This window comes from Symphalangus syndactylus, chromosome 5, assembly GCF_028878055.3.
Source record: "Symphalangus syndactylus isolate Jambi chromosome 5, NHGRI_mSymSyn1-v2.1_pri, whole genome shotgun sequence".
Taxonomy (NCBI): domain Eukaryota; kingdom Metazoa; phylum Chordata; class Mammalia; order Primates; family Hylobatidae; genus Symphalangus; species Symphalangus syndactylus.
The window spans coordinates 50,544,580-50,558,691 of record NC_072427.2 but is presented as its reverse complement, the minus strand read 5'-3'; the positions used below and the strand labels follow the sequence as shown (position 1 = coordinate 50,558,691).

Here is a 14,112-nt window from a genome sequence, read left to right as displayed (position 1 = left end):
GGTGTGGTGGCATGTGCCTGTAGTCCCAGCTACTCAGGAAGCTGAGAAGACTGGCTTGAACCCGGGAGTGGAGGTTGCAGTGAGCCAAGGTCATGTCACTGCACTCCAGCCTGGGTGACAGAGCGAGACTCCATCTCAAAAAATAAAAGAAAAGATCTAAGTCAATAATATAAGTTTCCACATTAGAAAACCAGAGAAAGAAGAAAAAAACATTAAGCAAAGAAGAGAAAATAAACCATAAAATTAAAGCACAATCAAATGAAATTAACAGCCAGAATATAATAGAGAAACTCAATGAAACCGAAAGCATGTTATTTAAAAAGATCAATGAAACTAATAAAAGTATAAGCAGGCAAATCGAGAATAAGAGGGAGAAGGGCAGGTGCGGTGCCTCACGTCTGTAATCCCAGCACTTTGGGAGGCCAAGGCAGGCAGATCACTTGAGGCCAGGAGTTCAAGAACAGCCTGGCCAACACAGGGAAACCCCGTCTCTACTAAAAATACAAAAAAAAATTAGACGGGCATAGTGGCATATGCCTGTAATCCCAGCTACTCGGGAAGCTGACGCAAGATAATCGCTTGAGCTCAAGAGGCAGAGGCTGCACTGAGCCAAGCCGAGATCATGCCACTGCACTCCAGCCTAGGTGACAGAGCAAGCCCCTATCTCTAAATAAATAAATAAATAAATAAAAGAGAGAAGACATAGATTTACAGTAACACAAATGGAAGAGGGATCATTGATAATAATCACCTGGAAACTAAAAAGACAATAGAGAAATACTATGAAAAACTCTACAATCACAAATTTGGTAACTTTAGTGAAATAGACCAATTTCTTGAAAACCACTGTAGTGACTTCAACAGTGACCCCACCTCCACTGAAAAAAAAAAAATACATCAAACCGGGCATGGTGGCTCACACCTGTAATTCCAGCACTTTGGGAGGCAGAGGCGGGCAGATCACTTGAGGTTAAGAGTTCGAGACCAGCCTGGCCATGGCGAAACCCCATCTCTACCAAAAATACAAAAAATTAGCTGGGTGTGGTGGCATGAGCTTGTAATACCAGCTACTCAGGAGGCTGAGGCAGGAAAATCGCTTGAACCTGGGAGCGGGAGGTTGCAGTGAGCCAAGATCGTGCCACTGCACTCCAGCCTGGATAAAAGAGCAAGACTCTGTTTTAAAAAATAAATAAAAATAAAAGATATAAGGTGGAAGAATTGCTTGAATACAAGAGTTTCCACATGGAAACTATAAATGTCAGTTTATTTGGAAGGTGAGTTTTGTTTTTTTTTTTTTTTTTGAGACGGAGTCTTGCTGTGTCACCCAGGCTGGAGTGCAGTGGCGCGATCTCGGCTCACTGCAAGCTCCGCCTCCCAGGTTCACGCCATTCTCCTGCCTCAGCCTCTCCGAGTAGCTAGGACTACAGGCGCCCGCCACCACGCCCGGCTAATTTTTTTGCATTTAGTAGAGACGGGGTTTCACCGTGGTCTCATCTCCTGACCTCATGATCTGCCCGCCTCGGCCTCCCAAAGTGCTGGGATTACAAGCGTGAGCCACCGCGCCCAGCCGGAAGGTGAGTCTTTACAAACCTAACTCAATTAAGGATGTCGAGATGAGATCATCTTGGAATTGGGGGAGGGGGGATGGGCCCTAAATACAATGACAAAGTGTCTTTAAACAAGGAAGGAAGAAGATATGGAGATGCAGAAGATATAAAATCAACCTAAATGCTCATCAATGATAGACTGGATTAAAAAATATGGTACTTATAACCAAGGAATACTACGTAACCATAAAAAAGAGTAAGATCATGTCCTTTGCAGAAACATAAATGGAGCTGGAGGCCATTACCCTAAGGGACCTAAAAAAGAAACAGAAAATCAAATACTGTAGGTTCTCAATTATAACTGGGAGCTAAACATTGAGTTCACGCAGACACAAAGAAGAAAACAACAAGCACTGGGGATTACTTGAAGGTAGAAGGTGGGAGGAGAGTGAGGATCAAAAAACTACCTATCAGGTACTATGCTTATTACCTGGGTAATGAAATAATCTGTACACCAAACCAACATGACACACAATCTACCTATATAACAAACTTGCATATGTACTCCTAAACCTAAAATTAAGATTTTAAAAAAAGTATCATTTACTAGACAATAAAGATACAGAAAAATAAATAACAAAAATTCACTAGAAAAATTTAATCACACTATTTGAGCTAGCAGGAAAAGGAAATCAAATTTGAATATAGGACAGTTGAGGAGATCCATTCTGTGAAGCAGAAAGAAAAAAGAAAAACAGCTTCAGAGAGCTGAGGAACACAGCATACCAACATGTACATAAAAGTCACAGTAGAAGGGCAGAAACAGTTTGAAGAACAAACGCCTAAAATTTCCTTAATGTAAGGGAAAAACATTTATGTACATATAAAATGAGTCAAATGAACTTGACTCAGTCAAGTGAGATACACGTAAAGACATGGAGACGTCATAGTAAAAATTTCAAAAGCCACAGTCTTCAAAATATGAAGAGAAAAACAAACCCATCAGGTACAAGGAATCCTCAATGAGACTAACAGCTGATTTCTCATCAGAAACTCTTGAAGCCATAAAACAGTAAGATAACATATTCAAACTATTTTAAAGAAAAAGAAATAAGACTGTCTACCCATAAATCTTGATACACCAAAATTAGTCTTCAAAAATAAAAAAGAAATGACATTCTAAATCAACAAAAGCTGAGAGAATTTATCAAAATACCTATCCCACCAGAAAAATTAAATGGAGACTTCAGCCTTAAGTGAAATAGCACTAGACATTAACTTTTATCCATACAAAGAAACGCACAGGACCAGTAAAATAATTATTAGGCAAATATAAAAGATGGTATAAATGTTTGAATGACAGTAATACACAAAAAGAAGGGTGAGAAAACAATAGAGCTATATTGAAAAATAGTTTCTGTATACTATTAAAATTATTAAATCTCAGCTATGTTATAAATGAACTATAATCTCGAAGGCAACCACTAATAAGTAAACACAAAAAATTAAAAAGAAAATTAAAGCAGTACACTATTAAATATTTATTTAACATAAAGAACAACAATAAGAAAAACAAAACAGATATATGCCATAAAAGAAAATAGAAAATGGCAGATGTGAGTTTTACCTTATCAGTAATTACATTAAATGTTCATGAAGTAAACTCTCCACTTAAAAGGCAGAGATGTATTTTTTTTTTTTTTTTTAAAAACACATAAAACAACTATATGCTGTCTATGAAAGATACACTTTAGATTCAAGGACAAAAAAAATAGGTAGAAAATAACCATCCTGGGCAACATAGCAAGATTTCATCTCCACAAGAAAAAAAATACAAAAAAATTAGCCAGGTGTGGTGGTGTTGGCCTGTAGTCCCAGCTATTCAGGAGGCTGAGGTGGAAGAATTGCTTGAATACAAGAGTTTCAGGTTGCAGTGAGCTATGATCATGCCATTGCACTACAGCATGGGTGAGAGAGTGAGATCCTGTCTCAAAGATATTTTGTTTTAATTAAAAATAGGTAGATAGTAAAATAATGAAAGGAAAAGATAAACTGCACACAGTAACCAAAGAGAGTTTAGGGGCTATAAGTCAGACAAAAACTACAATTATCAGGCTAAATAAATTTCAAGATAAAAATTGTCGGTAGAGGGCCAGGCACAGTGGCTCACGCCTGTAATCCCAGCACTCTGGGAGGCCGAGGCGGGTGGATCACGAGGTCAGAAGATCGAGACCATCCTGGCAAACATGGTGAAACCCCATCTCTACTAAAAATACAAAAAAATTAGCCAGGCGTACTGACAGGTGCCTGTAATCCCAGCTACTCAGGAGGCTGAGGCAGGAGAATGGTGTGTACCCAGGAGGCGGAGCTTGCAGTGAGCAGAGATAGCACCACTGCACTCCAGCCTGGGCAACAGAGTGAGACTCCATCTCAAAAAAAAAATTGTTGGTAGAGACAAAGAAGGACATTTCATGCTGATTAAACTGTCAATCCACCAGGAAGATATAACAATAATAAAGATATGTGCATCTAACAACATAACCCCCAAATTAAATTTTAAAAATGACAGAATGGAAGGCAAAATAAACATTATAATAATTGAAATTTTCAATACCTCACTTTCAATGATGAACGTAACAATGAGACAGAAGATCAAGGAAATAGAAGACAACCAACACTATAAAGCAGTTACATAACATCCATCTATGGAACAATCTAACCAGTAGAAAATATATTATTTTCAAGTGCACATGGAACAGTGTCCAGGGTAGGTATTAGACCATACACTGGTCTCAACAAATCTGAAAGTAAAGAAATCAGAAAAGTATGGTGTCCAACCACAATAGAATCAAATCAGAAATAAAGGAAAAAAATTGGGGGGAATTCACAATATATGGAAATTAACACATTACTAAGAATCCTTGGGAGTTCTTGGGATAAGTAAGACAATTTATAAAACAGTTTGAAATGAAAGGAAATAAAACACAGCAAAAGAATATATATACGTAGCTAAAGAAGCTCTTTGAGAAATTTATAGCCGTAAATGTCCATATTAAAAAAAGGAAAATCTCAAATCAATAACCTAAACTATTACCTTAAGAAGACAGAAGAACAAAGCAAAGCTAAATCAAGTAGAATAAAAGAAGTAAGAATAAAATGCCAATAAATAAAATAAAAAACACAGAAGAAAAAATAAAAATATCAAAAGCTGGTTCATTGAAATTTTTTGTTTGTTTGTTTAGTGACAGGCCAGGTGTGGTGGTGTGTTCCTATACTCCCACCTACTCAAGATGCACAGGCAGCAGGATTGCTTAGGCTCAGACGTTCAAGGCCAGCAGAAACAACATAGCAAGACTTTGTCTGTTAAAAAATTGACATAACTATATCTACACTACTGAAAACAGAAGACCCAATTTTCATAAAATCTGGTATGAAAATCAGACTAACACCCTTATAGAAACAAGGTATGTCAACAAATTAGATAACCTAAATGAGCAAATTCCTAGAAATATATAAATTACAGGAACTGTCACAAGAAGGAGAAACAGAAAATTGAAGTCACCTTTAACAAGAGATTGAATTAGCTACTCAAAAAGTTTCCACAAATAAAATCCCACACAAATGATTTCTCTGATGAATTCTACAAATCATTAAAGAAACAACATCAGTCCTTTACCAACTCTTCCAAAAAACAGGAGAGCAGAAAACATTTCCCAACTTATTCCATGAGTCTACTATTACCCCCTAATTTTTATCAAAACCAAAGACATCATCAAAAAAGTGAATCACAGACCCATATCCCTAATGATGCCAGGCATGGTGGCTCCTGCCTATAATCCTAGCACTTTGGGAAGCCAAAGCAAGAGGATTCCTTGAGCCCAGTAGTTCAAGACCAGCCTTAGGAACACAGTAAGATCCTATCTCCACAAAATAAAAAATTTAAAAATTAGCTATGGGTGGTGACACATACCTGTATTCCTAGATACTTGGGAGGCTGAGGGTGGAGGATCACTTGAGCCCAGTTGTTAAGGGCTACAGAGTGAAGAGCTGAAGTGAGCTATGACTGGGCCACTGTACTCCAGCCTGGGTGACAGAGAGAGACTTTGTCGTCCCAAATAAATAAATGAATAAATAAAATCAACTGGACAAAAATTCTACATTTGTCATTTCATGCAAAATTCAAATAGAATAAAAATGTAAAGGACAATGATTCAGAAATGAAGGTGGAGAGACTCACCAAAGTAAAATATACGTTATTTAGATATTATCCAGTAAGCCACTAAAAAAATCAACCAAAAGACCTCAGGATGTGGCATGGAACACATGATGTATGTGAATTCCAAAGGATGTTGGTTTAACTACTCACCCCTATTTTCTGAAGTGGAGGACCTCATTCCAGCCCTCCTCTACCTCAGCAAAACAAAACAGAAGAAAAAAAAATGGTCTCAGAAAATACTCAACAGTAAAAATAACTAAGCACTAAAATTGGTTCCTTTGTCAATATTTAATACAGGCATGCAGTGTTCCCTTCCTTCACTATACATCAAAGTTGCTTGACCTTTCTTGACTGAAACTTTTTCATTTTCATGTTAATCAAGAACATTATTTCCTATATATGTATCTATCTGCAATTCTCTGCTCAAAATGAACAAAATAAAGGTCAGTCTTGGGTCACTAAACATACTAAAGTGCATACTGACTCATAAGACAGGATGCTACTGCCCTCTTCAGAGAGATAGAAAAGGCATGCTCATAGGGGTACTATGTTGTCACTGAGGGATCCCCAAATAGAGCCAGGCTCTGAGAGTCTTATTTGTCCTATTGGAGGGCCGCACATCTGGACCTCAGATTGACATCTGGAATGAGTCCCTCAGCATCCTCAGACAATTATTCTCATCATTGATCCAAACAAGCACCCTCCCAGCAAATAAGCATTTCCACAGCCAGGCTTATTTTGTGCATGGTTATCTAATGCATCATCAGTGAGAACAGTAAATGTACAGTAGACATTTGTTTAGTATCTGAACAATGGAACTCTCATATACATAGCATGAAAAAACATATGACTGAATTGTTCTAATAAAATAAAATTAAAATCTATTGGGATTTTTTTTTTTTTGAGACAGAGTTTTGTTCTTGTTGCCCAGGCTGGAGTGCAATGGCATGATTTCAGCTCACTGCAACCTCTGCCTCCCAGGTTCAAGTGATTCTCCTGCCTCAGCCTCCTGAGTAGCTGGGATTACAGGCATGTGCCACCACGCCCGGCTAATTTTGTATTATTAGTAGAGACAGGGTTTCTCCATGTTGGTCAGGCTGGTCTCAAACTCCTGACCTCAGGTGATCCACCTGCCTCGGCTTCCCAAAGTGCTGGGATTACAGGCATGAGCCAAGGCGCCCAGCCAGGGAAAAAATTTTTAAGTCCAATTAAGACCAATTAAATGAACTAAAATTTTTAGGAGTATTCAAGGTAGCAAAATCAATATATACTGTGATTACATAACAAATATAAGTAGAAACATCTGTGTTCAGAATGGGCCAGATAAAATTTTTTAAATAAATATTTAAGCCAGGCATGGCAGCACATGCCTATAGTCCCAGTTACTCAGGATGTTGAGGCAAGATGATTGCTTGAGCCCAGGAGTTCAAGGGCAGCCTGGGTAACACAGCATGACCCCATCTCTAGTCTTTAAAAAATGAATATTTAACACTGAATTTCACTAAAAGATTATTTTCATCCAACAAAAAATGGTGAGAAAAGGAAATACATCAATACTTCCCCAAATTTATTCAGGTTACTACAAAAAAAAATCCCCTTTTAAAAAAAAGGGAAAAAATAATGAGATTCCCTGAACAAATTAGGGATACTCACATAGCAAAAAAAAATCTATTATAAAAATATTCTCCTTTGAGCCTCTAAAATAATGAACTCTCAGATCCTGAAATTCTGACATCACTGGCCACAACACACATAAACAATTTCAAAATCACCACAGTAGCTGCTCACCTCTCTTCCTTGAAATTCTGTAACATCTTCTAGACCTGCAGCAAACTATTAAAAACAAAGTAAATCAGATTAGACAATATACAAAATTCACTAAAAAATAAGATACGTTGTTTCTGAATAATTACCACAGAGCAATCTTTGCACAAGTCACGGATCTTTGGTCCTCTGTCACCTTTGCCATTTATTCATTTATTTCCTCCTCCAATTCCTCTTTATTTTTGAGACAGAGTCTTGCACTGTCGCCCAGGCTGGAGTGCAGTGGTGCAATCTCGGCTCATTGCAGCCTCCCTGTCTCTGGTTCAAGCGATTCTCCTGCCTAAGCCTTCTGAGTAGCTGGGACTACAGGCACGTGCCACAATGCCTGGCTAATTTTTGTATTTTTACTAGAGATGGGGTTTCATCATGTTGGCCAGGCTGTTCTTAAACTCCTGGCCTCAAGTGATCCACCCACCTCAGCCTCCCAAAGTGCTGGGATTACAGGCGTGAGCCACCCCATACTGCTAAAATTCTTCTTTCTTTAAATAGTAAAAGTCGGCCAGGCGCAGTGGCTCATGGCTGTGAGCAATTTTCTCTTTGAATCACAGATTCTGAAGTTGTATTCTGCCAAATAAAGACTTTTTGAAAACGCCCTGTGGTGGGTAAAATTAAATATGCCTAATAGGGGTGTTGTGAAACCAATGTTCTAGAAGAGATAAAAACTTTAGGAATCTACTTCAACAGTACAGTAGATCTCTCTCTCTCTCTCTCTCTCTATATATATATATATATAAAATCTTTGAAATCTATTTCAAAACGTTATATAGAAATTAAAGATGGCAAGAACAGAAAAAATGAAAAATTTCATAAAATAATTGGAAATCATAGAAAAGAACAAAATGTAATAGGGCACTTCCATTGTAACACGTAAGAGAAGATGGAGTAAGCATAGTCCATCTTTACACAATCAAAGAATTAAGAATCTCAGGAGGGATGCACTGATACAGTAGCAGAGAACTTGGAAGGCTAAATGTTTGAAGGTGAATTGGGGAACTCAAAGCACCATAAAACACCAGTGAGTTTCATGTCTTTTCCTTTTCTGTAATATCCCAGCCTGAATTCAGTATGGGAGAGTTCCTGAAAAATAAAACATAAAACTGCTTGTTGAGTACAAAAACCAAGACCTACCCTTTTTTTTTTTTTTTTTTGGTTGAAATGGAGTCTCACTGTCACCCAGGCTGGAGTGCAGGCACAATCTCAGCTCACTGCAAGCTCCGCCTCCCGGGTTCAAGTGATTCTCCTGCCTCAGCCTCCCGAGTAGCTGGGACTACAGGCGCTCATCACCACACCCGGCTAATTTTTCATATTTTTAGTAGAGACGGGGTTTCACCGTGTTAGCCAGGATGGTCTCGATCTCCTGACCTCATGATCCACCCGCCTCGGCCTCCCAAAGTGCTGGGATTACAGGCATGAGTCACCATGCCCCACCATCAAGATCTAACTTCTATACTTAATGTTTCAATGTAATTTTTTTTTTACAATAAGAATAGTTCACATCAATATTCAACAGAATATTCATTTTGCATAAACTATTATCTGCCTTCAAATGTAGCAAAAATTATCTTAAACATCACTTACAGACAGGTCCTCAAAATGTCAAATAAACACAGTTACTATATTCTCATGTATAAGAGAATTGAAAACATAAACACACAAAAATCTCCACATAAATATTCCTGGTGGGATTAGTCATAATAGCCAAAAACTATGAGTGGATGAGCAAAATGTGATATATTTATACAACAGAATATCATGGAGATCTGATATATGCTGCAACATGGCCAAACCTTGGAAACATTAGGCTAAGTGAAAAAAATTTGGGGTTAAAAGGCTTCCTTCTAATATAAATGCTTCAAATGCAGGTATCTACAAGGCCTGCTGGTATTATAGTACTCATCCATTTATTCTACATTTTCATGTTTCCTGAGCATTTATGTATGCTTGAAGCCATATGCTCAAACCATTTCTTTTTGACATGTTCTTTTGCATTTTTTTTTTTTAAGTACAATTTCCATTTTATTTTACTCCACAGAATAGTCTGTCTTCAGTCTTTAAGAACTCAGCTCCTTACATGGGCTTTGGTGGGGGACGTGGGGCAGCACCGGCAGGTCTAAATCGGGGTGGGGGTGTTCGGTCCTTGCGGGCTTCAGGAGATCGATTCCTGACTACTTTGCTGTGAATTGCACCACTCACACAGTAATGTAGCTTCACATACAGCTTGGGAAGCACATAGGCATCGAAGAAGCTCGCTTCAGAAATGTCCCTGACTGCTGCAGCCTCCACTATGTTTCGAATGACGAATTTCTTAATGGCCTGGTCCTTGGGCACGCATCAGGCACAGTTAGTGCAGAGAATAGGCTGCACGTGGCCGCGGCCCTTTTTGGCAGGACCGTTGTTCTTTCTTTTCTTTGTCATTTTGGAGGCATGGACCGGAGAGAGCCTTTTGCATTATTTTCATCAACTACTTTCAGACCTGCTGAACGGATACAAGACTATCCATAATTCCTGGATAATTTTCACCTGGATTCCCTATTTGCTAACATCTTACAACACCTGTTTCTTTTTTTTGAAACATGTATATTATTTTATCCAAACGCTTGGAAAATTACAGCCATGACATTATCCCTTTATCCTTTAAATTGTTTTAATTTCTTAAAAACAAGAATTTTCTGTTATATAACCTCAGGCAATTATATAGCTTAGGCAATTAATACTCACGTAACACTATAATCTATTTGAGGGACTGTCTTCAAATTTTGCCAACTTTCCTTATCCTTTTATAGACATCCTGAATCAATGTTATATTCTGTTCTCATGTCTATATAGTCTGAAATAATCTGGACCATTTCCTCAGTGAAATTAGTATGTCTGAATACTGAAAGCAGAATATCAGTCAATTTGAGACTGATGTTTCCTCATGGGTAGACTCAGGTTTATGCACTTTAGTCAGTAATACTACAGAAATGAGACTGTGTTCTTCTCAGTGCATCCTATCAGTGCTGCTTGATGTTCCCACTACTGGGGTATTAACTTTCACCTCTTTAATTCAGGTGCTGTCAACCATGTTCTCCATCAGGAAGCTACTACTTTCCCTTTGTAACTGATAAGGACACTAAGTGTCCTGTTTCTCTTAAAATTTTCTCCAAGTTTTAGCATCATTTGATGATTCCTGGCTGAAACAATTATGATTATTTCCAAATACTGATTTTCCAAATCTCGTCATTGCTTTATTAACGCTACCTATTGTACAGAAGAGCTTTACTGTCAACCCTGCCTAAGCATTCATTCATTCATATTAATAATATTTTAAACATCTTACTACCATTGATTAGGTCTCTCATCCTTCAGGAAACTGTGTCCAAATATTCCAAAATGGTGTCCGACAAAACCAGAGGTTGTTCACTGCTCAGTATCCAGTGGTATCCTATTTGAGGGATGCAGCTTTCCCCATCTCTGCTTTCTCCTTCTGTACTTTTTCTTCTTCAGCATTCTCAACATGTCAGAGACCCAGCTGCAAGAATCTCATATAGTCAATTTCCACCCCCCAAATACCAGAATATACAAAGTTAGTATGGCACTGTGCATTCCTTACATGACAAATAGTCAAAATCCTAAAAATATTTCAGTAACTGAAATAGCAAAGCAAAATTTATGTCACAATCCCCCATGCTTACCATTTTAACCAAAGTTTCAGCTACTAGCTGAGAACTGCTAAGGGATTGCATTCACAAGACACAAAGTGCCATCTTTAGAAAAGGGCTAGAATGAATGAAGAAAACGGAAAAAGAGAACTGATTATAGATTTTGTAGAATGGGGGAGATTTTGTAGAATCCAGACCATATGATCATAAATCACACTGGAAAAATATTCCAACAAGAGGTTATGCCCTTCAAATCTAGATCAGTTGGCAATTGTTTCTTCACTCAGATATTACCATGGACCTTTTCCCTGCTATTGGCAGTATTTAAGTCATCATATTACTTGTCACCAGCTCTATTCCAAAGTTAGCTTCTTCCATTTAGTGATCCTCTTTCTACTGGCCATTTCTCTTTGGACTTTCATCTGTGCCTCCATGATGTCTCAGGGCTTTGTGTATAATGTGGTTTCTGCCCGGGAACATGTTGTTCCACATCCTGAGCAAAGGCACCCCATATTTCTAGAAGTAACTCCTTAAAGTTTTATACTGTAAGAATTTCCAAAAGACAATTTCCTATTCATGTTTTTCTCCTATTCCTACAATATACCAACACTTACACTTTCTGTCCTGAGAAGCTACACTTAATCATGTCTCTGGCCTTAAAGACAAAAAGAGAATGAATATGACTTCTGAAATGTGGCTTCTTTCACAAAACATGATTTTGCTCAATGGGTTTAACAAATCATAAGTATTTTTAATATCTTCCAAAGGTTGTGACATCCTAGGTTTATTTAATTTCTATATAATAGAATGAATTACACAAATTCAAACTCAACCTCAATTTACTTATCTTTTAAAAAGACAAATTCGTTATTCCATGTTATTATAAGCATTATAATTCATGTAAAGTGTTGATCTCCACATCTGGTACATGTGACAAAAATTCAATAAATGCTATATTTCATTAAAATATATGTATGTATTCAAAACACACACACACACAAATGAAACAGTAAAATAATGACCAGAACTCGCTTTGTGAGTATTCTTCCTATAAAACTGGTTTTATTGACCGTACGTATCATAACAAGCACATACATTTATCATTTCATATGAATGAAATAACAATGTTGAACACAGCTGGTACTCAATAACTGGTAAACAAACTGCTGAAGTTGTTGGATTTTTGTATCAATTAATTTGAACATGCATCACGGTATTCGTAACTGAATATAATTCAATTGGTTAAATGTGCCATCACTAATGTTCCTAACATTATGATTTGACAAAAATGTTATTTACTATTTTACAATTATAATTAACACCACATTGAGTACCCTTAAGGTTACATGCATCTTTGAACACCTCCTATTATATCCTTATAGGTAAGTATCTAAAAGTAAAATTGTTGGTCAAAAGTGCTAATTTCCATCTTATATATATTTTCTACTACCCTCCTGAAAGATTTTAACACATCAGGAGTTGTAAATTCTCCCCACCTTGTAACACATATAATCTGTTAATCTGATAGGTGAAAAAAGGCAAATAATTGTTTTATTTTATATATATTTTAAGTATTTCATATATACACAAATTCGTTATTTCCTTTTAATGACTGATAAGATTGAGCACATTTTCTATGCTCTTGGCCATTTGCAATGCTTTTCTTTTATGAATTGTTCATTTACGTGCTTTCCCAATTGATTTGAATGAGCCTTTCAACACTAAATTTGGCATATTATGTTTTGAGTAAATATACATACATTACTGCAAAAGAGAAATTGCCCAAATTTAATTTTAACTTGGCAGTCTATTCATTCTTTTTACCTCACCTTTAATTACTGCAGTGCAGATAGCATCAACAAACAAGAGCAAATTTGTAAAAACCATTTAATTGGATTAAAGATGGCATTCATTTGCTACGTATATTGTTGATGCTATCATGTTTTTACAAGCTGAGTTAAAGAATAGCTCTGGCATGTAGTAATCTTACTCTGATGTGGTGAGACAATTACAACTGCTCAAATGAAGTCAAAATAGGCTAAATTCATTGTCCAAGGAGGTTGGATACCACCATGGCTGCTCAGAGACAATACTGCTAACTGGGAAAAGAAGGCAGGCAAGATTCTGGAATTCCTTGGAACTTTATAGTTTAAATTTGGAAGAAATAGGTTCAATTTTGAAGCATAATTTATCAACTATAACTATTATAGCAAGGGGTTTATATCATTCCAATTCCTTCTACTATGCTTGTTTTACACTGTTTAGGTGATGATGTTAATGGCACATGGTAGTCATTTGTTTCACTCACAAAAGGAATTTGGCAAAAGAGCTAAAAAAATTTTTATGACAATGAAAATGTTGAAATAATACTCTAAATATTATTACCATGTGGCTGAGTTGATGTGATTATTTCTTCAGGTTCCAGTTTAGCCAATGCTCTGGTTTCCCAAAGGGTAAACTCCAGCCCACAGGATGCTTTTGTAAAGTTTTATTGGAAGAAAGGCACAGCGAGCTCATTCAATTATAAATTACCTATGGCTGCTTTCATAACACAACAGCAGAGTAGATTAGCTGCAACAAAGACCACAAGGCTTTAAGAACTGGAAGTGTGTATTTGGCAATTTACAAAAAAAGTTTGCCAATCCATGGTCTAGTTTAACACAGGCTGGAGAAATAATTCTACATAATTAAAACTGAGCTTTAAAATGTGGAAATACAAAAGACTGAAATGGCAGAGTCATCATATCTACTCTAAGTTTTCTCAGACCCAGAAGATACAGAATGTCAGCACTATTTTGATTTTTTTTTCATATTCAAGCACAGTATAACAAGGCCAGAGTGCCTGCTGGACAAGGTCCCTGAGTTAGGGCATGCTCTCTTCTAG

General features: G+C 37.1%; 1 non-coding gene and 1 pseudogene across 1 annotated transcript; both read right to left on the bottom strand.

The window, feature by feature from the left end:
* The window catches only part of LOC129482503 (small ribosomal subunit protein eS26-like), a 99,758-nt pseudogene extending 87,568 nt beyond the window's left edge, over window positions 1-12,190 (bottom strand).
* Window positions 6,387-6,453, bottom strand: LOC129483820 (small nucleolar RNA SNORD109A). Its single transcript, XR_008658307.1, has one exon. It is a non-coding gene; the product is annotated as a small nucleolar RNA SNORD109A (small nucleolar RNA).
* Window positions 12,191-14,112: the final 1,922 nt, after the last annotated feature.